The 12,333-nt window shown below is 44.8% G+C and overlaps 1 protein-coding gene across 2 annotated transcripts in view; it reads left to right on the top strand.

Moving 5' to 3' along the window:
- Positions 1-12,333, top strand: part of EVC2 (EvC ciliary complex subunit 2) — a 138,617-nt gene that overhangs the window by 100,621 nt on the left and 25,663 nt on the right. The window lies entirely within an intron of this gene.

Raw genomic sequence — 12,333 nt, 5'->3', positions numbered from 1 at the left:
CTTCCCCAGCAAAGGGCAGACTCCCAGAGGACTGTCAGTGAGTGGATGCGCAGACCATATTCTAGAGCTGCTCGTCTTGTTCCTACCTTCTGTCCCTCGGGTCCTTTACCTAGTTATTTTAATTTTTTTTTTTAATGTAAGTGTATTTCTCAGAACACAAATGCGTAATCCAGCAAAGAGCCATAGAACCTGCTCCAGGCAAGGTCATGGCTCCTTCCAGGTGTGTACAGGTTGTTGATGTCTTAAGGGACACAGAAGTAGCACCCTATTCCCACTTGTGTTCTATATAAAATTGAGACACAAGACAAAGACTAAGGCAGGTACAGGTGGAAATATCTTCTGTTTTACAGTTAAAGGCTAATTCAGAAGATAGAAATTAGTATGAGAACCAGATGGGCTTGCTAAACATCCCAGAATTAGACAGACTCAGTCACACGATCACAGGTGTCCCTGGGGGTGTCCTGGCAGCAGCCTACCTGGAGGAGCAGAAGTGGGGCTCCCAGAGCAGAGCTGAGCCAAGCTGCCCAGTGGGGTGGATTCCCGGTTCACCCAGGAGGGGACGAGGAGAGGGTGGAGTGAGGCAGGGACTACATGGAGGAACTAGCCGCATGGGGGGCGGGGCAGGGCATTTCCTCCAGTGCACGCTGGTTTGTGACCCATTGTCACACTTAAGGTAGCTATTGTCAGAGAAGGAAAAGTGGGGATTTGATTTGGTGGAAGGAATGCATGGCCTGAGCCGTGGCCAAGGACACAATGCAGGTTCAGGGGAGCCCAGAGAGTCTGCAGCCCCCTGAAAAGGCTGCTTTGCTGGGGTGCTGGGTCTCCCGAGGGGATGGGGGAACAGACCTGGGGTGGAGGGTCTCAAGTGCCTGTCTGGGAAGATGGGCCGAGTCTCACCAGCGCTGTAGAAGGAGGAGAGGGACAGGATGAAGGATGGGTTGAGAAGGTCCCGAGGTTTCCTGAGCCGAACTCAGCAGCCCACCCACCGTGAGTTCACCTGACCGCACGTGCTTCCCCCATTCTAGCCTGTCTCTTTCATCCCATTACGTGCTTTACCCCTCCCGACTTCCTAAAGAAGTAGGAACGGTCCATATCCCTATTTTACAGATGTGGAAACTGAGTCTCCACAGTGAGTTCATCCAGGTTTCTGCAGCCAGGCGGTGGTGGATCCAGCACTTCAAACTAAAGCTCTATCTCTTCTTCATCTCTGACAGGGAATATTCTCACGGAACATGGTTATTTCCCACGGTTGTGTAATGTGAGATGAACGTGCCTTGGCTCCCACATCCGTAAAATCAGGATTGAGACAATGATAACCCACTAGTCACCGGATTTGTGAGGAACAAATGGATCGGAAGGTGCTTTTTAACTTTGGAGTGGGCTCCAGTGCCCATTTCCCCAATAATGGAGCAACTCATAGGCTACCTAATTTCGGCCTCATGGAGAAAGGCAGCCAAGAGTCATTTGCCAGCCGTGACCTTTTCATGACAGGCCATCTTCACAAATGGCTATCTCACTGTGGCAAGTGCCAATACAATAGGTACTCCCCAGTCAGCGGCTTTGATGTTCCTCCTGAAGTCGGTCGACTGCATCTCTTAGCATCCGAGTGGCAATTGTTCAGATTTTTTATTTGCAGGGTAATTGCACAGAAATGACAGCCCTTGGGGGGATGACAGCAGCTGAGAGTTGTTTGATTGTGCTTCAGGACTGGGAACCCCTTCCAAGCTCATGTAGCTATCAAGATGGAGCAGGGACCTAATGGCCACTGTCCCAAGACCCACTGTCAAGCCCCTGCCTGGCTGGCAGCATGCTGTCCCCAAAGGGACTGTGGCTTCGCAGCTGGGGTTTGCAGAGCATGCTGAAAGCACCTGCCAGGTGCCCCCTTTCTTTACTAGAATCTGCAACCCTCAGCCCCAGGTTGATATGTCCCTGGTCTGGACTCTGCCGTCTGGAGAGGTCGGCAGAATTGCCCAAGGTCACGCCATCAGTGAGTGGTTGAGCTGGGGCTCCCACAAGGCACGTCTGCTTCCATCACCCATGCCCTTTCCATCATGGTGCTGGGTCCACAGTGACAGTGAGAAGGCTTCAGCCTCCCAGCAGGGCTGTTTGGTCCTCTTCCCCACGTCCCCTCCCTTTCTTCCACCTCTTTCCTTTTCCTTGCCCTGCTCAGCTTTCCCCTTTCCCTCATTCTCCTTCACTTCCTCCTTTAGAACATTTTGTAGCTTGTTTTCTGGGCCGGGCGCTGTTGCAGGATCCTGCACTTGAGATGTTCACGGTTTTAGATGAGCAGCAAGTTTGTACATCGACCATTTACAGGTTTGCCTCCTGCTTTCACATAGAAGCCACCTGACTATGCTGAGCTCCGCCTTGAATGAGTGGTACGTGACTCATTCAGAAAGACTTGTACGACTGATTCAGGGAGGAAAAGAGAGACAGGCAGAGGGATGAAAGTGGACTTCCTGCCTGCCCACTTTTTCAGTCCAGTTGATGGGTTACCAGCTCCGGTCAGAGGCAGCCATCCTGAGTGGCTGTTGTGCACCTGTGACACTCCACAGACATCCCAGTCCTTCTGATAGGCTCCTTACAAATGCACAGATGCATGATTTTCAACCTGGAGGACTCTGGAGGGCAGGTACATTTGAGAATAAGTTAATCAAGTTCCAAGATAAATTTCTGTTGGATTGAACTGAAATTACAGGTTAATTTGAGAATTGTCTTCCCCTCCAAAAAGGTGGAATGTTTCTTATTTTATGTGGATCTTCTTTTAAGATCTTTAATAGATTTTATATTTGCTTCCATTAAGTCGATATGCTTGGGACAGTCCCAGTCTCCCCTGTCATCCCCACGTCCCTTCCCGTTAGCTCTTCCTTTTACTCTCAACTTGGGCGAGAAATCATAGGGTCACCTTATGGATAAGGTGTACATATACATAAGGTCTTGTGTATTCTTTTTGATGATTCCCAGATACATGATAGGTTTAGTTGCAATTGTGAGTTATTACCTATTTTCAGTTATGTTTTGGGCTTATTTGATACTGATGTAAAGAAATGTTACGAATTTTTATAAGTCTTTCCAGACTCCCTTATTCTATCTCTGGAGCCAGACTGCTGGGTCCAAAGTCCCTACCTCTGTCACTTATAACCCTGTGACCTTGAGCAAGTCACTTAACCACTCCATGCCCTAGCATACTCATCTTTCAAGTGTGCATGATAGGTACACCTACCTCTTAAGATTCTTGTGAGAATGTGTCTGTTGATTTTTTGCATTTGGTCGTAATGTCTACAAATAATCACAGCTTCGTAGCCTCCTTTCTGATTCTTACGCCTCATTTCTTTTTCTTAGCAGTGTGTCAATATCCTCGTCTGCTTATTCCATCATCTCGCTCATTTCCATTGGTTGATTTTCCCCTGGATTATGGATCGTTTCCTTCTTCTTTGCTTGCATGGTAATTTTTGATTGGATGGTAGGCATTGTAGATTTTACATGTTGGGTACTGGATTTTGTATTTTCTTTAATAGTGGAGTTTTGACATGTAGGTATGTTCTTTTGGATTAATTTTATCCTTTCAAGACTTGCTTTTTTTTAAAACATCTTTATTGGGGTATAATTGCTTTACAATGGTGTGTTAGTTTCTGCTTTATAACAAAGTGAATCAGTTATACATACACATATGTTCCCATATCTCTTCCCTCTTGCGTCTCCCTCCCTCCCACCCTCCCTATCCCACCCCTCCAGGTGGTCACAAAGCACCGAGCTGATCTCCCTGTGCTATGTGGCTGCTTCCCACTAGCTATCTATTTTACATTTGGTAGTGTATATATGTCCATGTCTCTCTCTCGCTTTGTCACAGCTCACCTCAAGGCTTACTTTTAAGTTTTGTTAGGTTGGGTCAAGAGCTGCCTTTAGTCGAGGACTAACGTATCCCCGCTGCTGAGGCAACACACTTCTGAGGACTCTACCTGATACCTTGTGTGTCGTGGGATCTTTTCACTCTGGGTTGTGGGAACACAAGCTCTTCCCAGCTCTGTGTGAGCTCCAGCAATGGTTCTGCCTATTATTTCTGGTGGTTCTTTCCCAGCCTGGCATTGGTTTGTTATTTGGGTTTTTTTCAAACATGCACAGTATTCAGCCAAAGCCCCTTGCAAATCTCTGGATCTCTCTCTCTCTCTCTCTCTCTCTCTCTCTCTCTCTCTCTCTCAGCAGCTCCCTCCTCTTTAGGACTCTGCCCCACAAATTCTAGGCACAGGGGCCTCCCAAACTCTGCTTTTGTTTTCTGAAAGTACTGAGCCTGCTGGTCTCTCCCTGGGTTCCCCAACACATCCTTTTGTGTACTAGGAACTGCATTCAGGCTGTAAGCTGGGGCAACCGTGGGGCTCACCTTGTCTATTTCCCTTCTCTCAAGTATCCCAGTTCTGTGCTGCCTGTTGTCCAGTGTCTGAAAACCATTGCATCATGTGATTTGTCTAGTTTTCTAGCTGTGGGAAAGCAAATCTGGTTACAGAGTAAATTTGTTCCCTGTTCCTGTATCATGGCCAGAAGCAGAACTTTCTAACCTATCCCTTTTTGATTGATTTTTACTTCTAACAGATCCTTAAAAAGAAAAAAACCCTATCCTTCTGTTATTGATTTCTACTTTTAGTATGTTTTAGATAGAGAACAAAGTGTATATGATAACAAGTCTTTGGAATTTATTGAGGCTTACCTCGTGGCTTTATTTGTCCTCAAAAAGGCTGAGTATTTTCTGTTAGATATGGAGACAAGGGCAGTAGAGGCAGGGAGGACCCAGGTCATGAGAATCCTGACAGCTAACTGAGAAGCTCAGACCTTTTGAGGGAAAATTGACAAGATTTACGCACTTCGTAGAGAGTATCTCTCAGGATATATTCATTAGTAGTTCTAGAAGTCAGTCTCTGTTGGCCAGTCCTCCTCTCCTGACCTCTGCTCTCGTTGGTTCTAGGGGTTGGGGGCCGTGTCTTAGTCTGACCTGTTCTCTTCCTTCTACTTGTCAGAGTGAGATGGAGGTTAGGGTTGCAGTCCCAGCCCCCGTCAAGAGCTGGACTGGTTTCTGGGGACTGAGGGGCCCTGAGCCCAGACACTTCAGCAAGGATAAGGTTCCAGTCTCTCGATGCCCACCTCTGTGTTCTGTTAGCAGAATTTTAATTGATGGATCTAGAAACGAAGGCAATATTTCAGTTCATCTTCGGTGCGTTCTCTTGCTGGTTTTGCACAAAGTATATATAAATTTCTCATAAATTTTCTCTAGGAGCACTTCAATATAAATGAAAGTGACATGACCGTATTTTCTGCTCACCCACGATTTCTGGTACTATTTTAATGATGTTGCTTCCATCTGGGTGGTGTGTCTACCACATAACCATTCACCCATCCATTATTCACTCACTATTTCTGGGTTTCACGAGATGCCATGCTTGCATACTTCATTAGCAACCCCTCCATCAGGAGTGGAACTCTTGCAGTGCAATCAACCACGCATCCTAGTGTGTTTCTGCAGCAGCCTCGGCAATTATGCAGAGGTGGCTGGCGCTTCTGTCAGGAACAGCTCTTCACACACCTGTCATTTCAGAAGTGGCTAGAGCTTAAGCATGAGAATAATGTGCTCATTTTCAGATGACATGACAAGAGAGAAAACTGATGGTACAGGTCTTTATAAAGCTTAGAAAAGAAGGCATATTGGAAGGGAATGCATTTTAGGAAGAGGCGAGAAAATCCCTTCATCCACCTACCAAGACTGGGAAAGCCTCCAGACGGTTCTCTTCATGTCTACTCTTGCCCCTGTTTTATCCCTTGAGGCAGACTCTGTCAAAGTCATCTCCCTGAAGCACCATTTTAAGGAAAGTTTCTTCCTTTTTTTTAAATTTTTATCTTATATTGGAGCATAGTTGATTAACAATGTTGTGTTAGTTTCAGGTGTACAGCAAAGTGATTCAGTTATACATATACACATCTATTCTTTTTCGAATTCTTTTCCCATTTAGGTTATTACAGAATATTGAGCAGAGTTCCTAAGGGAAGCTTCATAGTTTCCCACTGCTCCCAAAGCAGCCCACTTACATTTTTAATTTCTAATTTTTCAAGAGTTTTTTCTCTCTGAATGCTCTCTACGAAATAACATTGTCTTGTTGCTTTAAGGCTACAATAACTCTTGTATCTCTCTGAGAACATTAAGTTTTTCAAAAAATTCCTGCATATTTATTATTACCTCTACGTTCATTAGAGGCTTTCCCAGGTATGTGGCCATCCTTGATGGTCTGCTCATATTTAAGAGTGGAGTACTTGGGCTTCCCTGGTGGCACAGTGGTTGAGAGTCCGCCTGCCGATGCAGGGGATACAGGTTCGTGCCCCGGTCCGAGAAGATCCCACATGCCGCGGAGCGGCTGGACCCGTGAGCCATGGCCGCTGAGCCTGCGCGTCCGGAGCCTGTGCTCCGCAACGGGAGAGGCCACACAGTGAGAGGCCCGCGTACCGCAAAAAAAAAAAAAAAAAAAAAAAGAGTCGAGTACTTAAAAGCTACTTGGAGGCTCTGACCTGTAAGTAGGCCTTGCAGACTGTGACCTTCACGCTGCTGTGACTGGGCTGGACCACGCACTTGGTGAATTCCCAATGTCTGTAACTTTAGAGCTTTCTTAAAATCTGGTCAGAGTGCCCAGAGAAGACCAGTCTCCTGCCTAAATGGTAAAGGCCTTGCTGCCCATATGTCAGGAGCCAAATGAGGGAAGAGAACTGAGATTTTAGTAGTCAGTATGTAGAGTTTTACTTGAGTCCTTCTGCCTTAAAGAGAGCAGTAGATGCATGTTATAAATCTACTGTCTTTCTCCAGGAATCTCAGTTGTTAATATTTTTCTACATTGTGCATGTTTTTTTATAATTAGAAATGAAAAAACTTTTTAAAGGAGGAAAGAAAACTCTCAATATTATAAACTATTGTTTTATCTTTTTCCTGCAACCCAAAGGAGACTCTATTTAACTAATTATAGTAATGATACCAAAATAATACTAGTGGTAAGAATACAGCAGCTACTATTTATTAGGGGCTCATTAGGTACCACAGACTCTACAGGGATTGTTCCCTGTCATTTTATTGTTTGCTTTTCAGAGATAAAACTGAGACTCAGAGAGGTTAAGCAGCTTGTCCAGGTCACACAGCTAGTTAGGTGGTAAGTTTTTACGTAGGAGATAACAGATCAGCCATAAACACAAGAAATAAAACTATGCTGACTAGTTTAAGGCAGTGCTCTTAATTTGTTTGAGATTTTTGCACTTTAATTATGCAGATGAGGGGTTGAGTGGCAATGTCTTTCCAGGCATAGAAATCAAGTTTTCTATCTTAAATTTAAGCACTAATGATGTTTATTTAGCCGGGTGTTATTTCATTCAATAAACATTAACCCAACACACCTTTACTGAGTCCACTCCCCTCCTGATGCAAGATAAAGGAGAGAGTCTTAAATTTCGAACCCATCCTGCAAAGCATGGTTTAAACTGACCTGCTTTTTGAGAGGGCCAGCCACTAGAATATGAGTACATTCTTATATTTAAATAGTGTTTCATCAGCATCTCCTCCCAGCATTTGGATGGGAGATTCCTAATGTGACTCCTTTCTGACCCCTCTCTTTCCACATGGAGGGACTTTGCTAGTGACATCCTGGCCTCTCTGCATTCCTTGCCCACTTCTCTCCAAGGAGTGTTACCTGATTGGTGAGATTAAAGTAGGAACTGAGCATGCTCAGCGCAACTCCCTCCTCTCTTTGGAAGCCAGCCTGCCTGCAGGAAGCCCCCATTTTCTGACTACAATGTGATGAGCTAGAGGGGAGGCCTGCTGTTTGGAGGACTGTCCACTCCTTTGCAAACACATCTGAGCCGCATTCTCCAGTCTAGTTTCCATCAATATCAGAGCTGACATTTGGTGTCCGTCTGGCTCACCCATGCATCTAGTTGTATATGTTTCCAAACTTGTGCAAGGAGGAGGGGTGTAAGGTCTTGAACTTCTTAGAATCTCAGTAATTCTCTGATGATTGACAGGTTGATTTTATTTTGTGTTTAAAGGACATCCCAATGAATAGAAGAAACTACTCCTTCAAAACTGCACATTCTACCAGGGAAACCAGTTAGGAAGTTGTTTGAACTTCACATCTAAAATAAGAGTATTTAGCAGCATATTGTTTTGCAAATGAATTTTTATTAATTTAGGTAGCTTGAATATTTAATTTAGCCTGTCATTAATACCTCATAGAAATGCAAATCTGTATCTTTTCCCAGGAGTTCTTTTAAACAAGGATGAAAGCCCTCTTCGGAGGTGTATTCTCATAGGGCTAGAATTAAGAAATTAAGCTTTCCGAAGAAGAAAGAGGATGTTAGAGACTCTTTCTTCTGTTAATTTCACTGCAAGTTGTTCTCGAAGTACATGCAAAAGGCTTTACGTTTATCCCACATTTTAGGAATGACTTTGCATAAGTAAAATGAGATATCCCTCATGGCCACCTTACTCTGCCCTGCGTCTCTGCAGGGGACTAGGCCTTACAGGGTATTTGGGCCACTACCTGTCCAGTGGTGGGGAAGATTGAAACCACACGGAGGAAATGTGGAAATATGAGCTCATGCAGGTGTGTAAGGAGGGGGCCTCTCATCCATTTCTTGTTCACCTGCCTGTCACTCATGTTTTTCCTTTTTAGTAACTTTAACAGGCTTGCCAAAGCCCTTTCTGTTGCCTCCAGAGAAAGGCTACCTACCTCCCCTTAGCAGTGAGGGTCTCTGTAATGTGGTTTCTGTCTGACTTCTAGGTCCTTATCTTCCACTTTTCCTTTCAGCTTTGGTCTAATTCACCCTCTCACTAACCCCATAGAGACCCCATACACTCCTGCCTCAGTGCCTTTGGTTGTGCTGTTCCCTCTTCCTTAATGCCTGGATCCTTCAATGTCCAGTTCAAAAGCTGATATCTTCACAACCTTCCCTGACGCCTCCCCCTCTTCCATCCTCTAAAATATCATAGCGCTATATATGGACCTCCTTTATGCCACCAACCATGTTCTACCTTTAATAATAAAATTAATACTAACAATAAACAGGGCTTCCCTGGTGGTGCAGTGGTTGAGAGTCCGCCTGCCGATGCAGGGGACACGGGTTCGTGCCCCGGTCCGGGAAGATCCCACATGCCGCAGAGCGGCTGGGCCCGTGAGCCATGGCCGCTGAGCCTGCGCTTCCGGAGCCTGTGCTCCGCAACGGGAGAGGCCACAACAGTGAGAGGCCCGCGTACTGCAAAAAAAAAAAAAAACAATAAACAACAACAGCTAGCCATCATTCAACACTTCAGTGTGTCAGGCACTGTTACAGTCAATGAAAAGTAGTAGATTATTTATTTATTTATTTATTTTCTTTCAAGTATTTGTTTTTGGGGTTTTTTTTGTTTTTTAACAGCTTTATTGGAGTATAGTTGCGTTACAATGGTGTGTCAGTTTCTGCTTTATAACAAAGTGAATCAGTTATACATATACATATGTTCCCATATCTCTTCCCTGTTGCACCTCCCTCCCTCCCACCCTCCCTATCCCACCCCTCCAGGCGGTCACAAAGCACCGAGCTGATCTCCCTGTGCTATGCGGCTGCTTCCCACTAGCTATCTATTTTACGTTTGGTAGTGTATATATGTCCATGCCACTCTCTCACTTTGTCACAGCTTACCCTTCCCCCTCCCCATATCCTCAAGTCCATTCTCTAGTAGGTCTGTGTCTTTATTCCTGTCTTGCCCCTAGGTTCTTCATGACCATTTTTTTTTTTTTTTTAGATTCCATATATATGTGTTAGCATACAGTACTTGTTTTTCTCTTTCTGACTTACTTCACTCTGTATGACAGACTCTAGGTCCATCCACCTCACTACAAATAACTCAATTTCATTTCTTTTTATGGCTGAGTAATATTCCATTGTATACATGTGCCACATCTTCTTTATCCATTCATCTGTCGATGGACACTTAGGTTGCTTCCACATCCTGCCTATTGTAAATAGAGCTGCAGTGAACATTTTGGTACATGACTCTTTTTGAATTATGGTTTTCTCAAAGTAGTAGATTATTTAATAATCAAAATAACCTTACTGGGGACTTATTTTGCTTCTGCCCATAACGGAATTGAAGCCTCAAATTATCCCCTCACCTAAAACAAAACAAAAACAATGAACAAAATGTATGAAATAATGTGTTTTTTAAAATACTGGACAACAGTCAAAAGTGATCCCTGAGAAACAGGGAGCAAATGAGTTGAGCCCTGTGACTGTCCTGGGTGCGGCCCTGAAAGAGCTTCCAGGCCATGGCGCAGGGGAAGGAAACCAGGCAGAACCTGGTGGACTCCTCGAGTGAAGAAGACAAAGCTAGGAATTCGGAGAAGCTAAGTCATGTGCATGACTAAATAAACATAACACCCGGCTGAGTAAACATCATTAGTGCTTAAATTTAAGATAGAAAAATTGATTTCTATGCCTGGAAAGTCATTGCCACCCACCCCATCATCTAGATAATTAAAGTGCAAAAATATCAAACCAATTTAGAGTACTGGCTCTGGAGCCTGTGCCTTTCACCATGGTGCCTACTTCCCTCCTCAATTCTGAGCTTTCAGGATTAGATATGTGTCTAGTGACGAACCCGTCCCCATTCCCTGGGTGCGTCACACATTCCTTTATATTATACATATTTGGTGCTCATTAAATTTTTTTGGATGAATGAACAAAGATGTAAATATATTTCCTGTTTGTGAACTTACTGTGAAAAAAATAACGGTGGGAAAAAAGAGTTTGCTGGAAGACCGTTAGGATCTATAAAGCACTTCAGAGACTCAGTTTCCAAGTGTCCCCATGAGGAAGTAATCAGACAGCGCTCTTGGGGCCCCATTCTCACAGGGCATCGCCCAGTCTTGCAAGGACATTGGACCACCTCTACGAGCTGTGCAGGCTCCTCCACACAAGCTGAGTATAGCTGCTGGCCCTCGAAGAAAGCCCACCTGGAAGGCGCAGGCCAGTGATCTGTAATTACCGTGGAAACAGATCACCGGACTGTCACAAGTGGCTGTCACCTGGTGCTCCAAACTAGGGAAAGACTGGGGTCTGGTAGCATCCTTTTGATAACAAGACTTCATGTTTCCTTTCAAGCAGGGAAATGAAGTGTCTTCTTCCAGAGAAGCTGTTTTCATGCCGTAGTTCTGTGTGTTATTGCCTCTGATCCCTGTTACTCGTGGGCTGCAAATATGCAGGTCCCCACAGCGTGTCTTTGAAGAGCTAGTTTCACTTGTTGTCCTTCCTTCTCCATGGCCTGTGGTAAGCACCACCTCTCCAAGAAGCCTTTGCAGGTCCCCCAGCAGAGTTTTCTTTTCCAGCCAATAATACACAAAGTGGGCTCTTTGCTTCTTTGGGGCACTTTTTCCTCCTTCCTGCAGCAGAGTTTTTCCTGAAGGACAGATCACACAGGTGAAATCTGATCTCTTTAACCTGGGATTTGCCTTCCTCTGAAGGACACACAATGGGCACAGGAAAATTGCACAGCCCTGGGAGAACCCGGGCCACCATCTTCTGCCAGCCTCTGTGCCGTGTAAATATTTTCCCTTGGGCCAGCTACTTTATAACCTCTGAATATAAACATACAAATCTTAAAAATAGGTTACGTAGCAGCAAACAAAATTCCATTTTTTTTATTGTGGTACAATACACGTAACATGAAACGTACCACCTTAACCATTTTTTCAGGATCCAGTTCAGTGGCATTAAGTATATTCATGTTGTATGCAGCTGTCACCACCATCCATCTCCAGAACTTTTAATCTTCCCAAACTGACACTCTGTCCCCATGAAGCACTAACTCCCACCCCCTCCTCTCCCCAGCCCTTGGCAACCACCGTCCTACTTTCTGACTCTGTGAATTTGACTACTCTAGGAAACTCATATAAGTGGACTCATACGGGATTTGTCCTTTCGTGACTGGTCGATTTCTCTCGGCATCATGTCACCCATGTTGTAGCATGTGCTCGAATTTCCTTCCTTTTTAAGGCTGCATATATTCCACTGTATAGATAGACCCCATTTTGTTTATCCGTACATCTGTTGAGGGGGTCCTTGGGTTGCTTTGACTTTGGCTATTGTCAATATATTCCACAAACCTTTAAAGATGAAATGAAAGGCTTCATCGAGATACGATGCTTGTGTAGGCTACTTTTGGGGTTGTACTTTAGCTTCCTGTGCAGGGGAGAGGCGTGCACACTTACAGGGACCTGCCTTTAGGGGCTCGGGTGGTGAAATCAGAGAAGCAGTAGACTATGTTGTTCCCTGTAGCAA

Source organism: Delphinus delphis, chromosome 5 (genome assembly GCF_949987515.2).
Source record: "Delphinus delphis chromosome 5, mDelDel1.2, whole genome shotgun sequence".
Classification (NCBI taxonomy): domain Eukaryota; kingdom Metazoa; phylum Chordata; class Mammalia; order Artiodactyla; family Delphinidae; genus Delphinus; species Delphinus delphis.
Note: the sequence above shows the minus strand (reverse complement) of the source record. Positions and strands in the feature narration are given on the sequence as shown.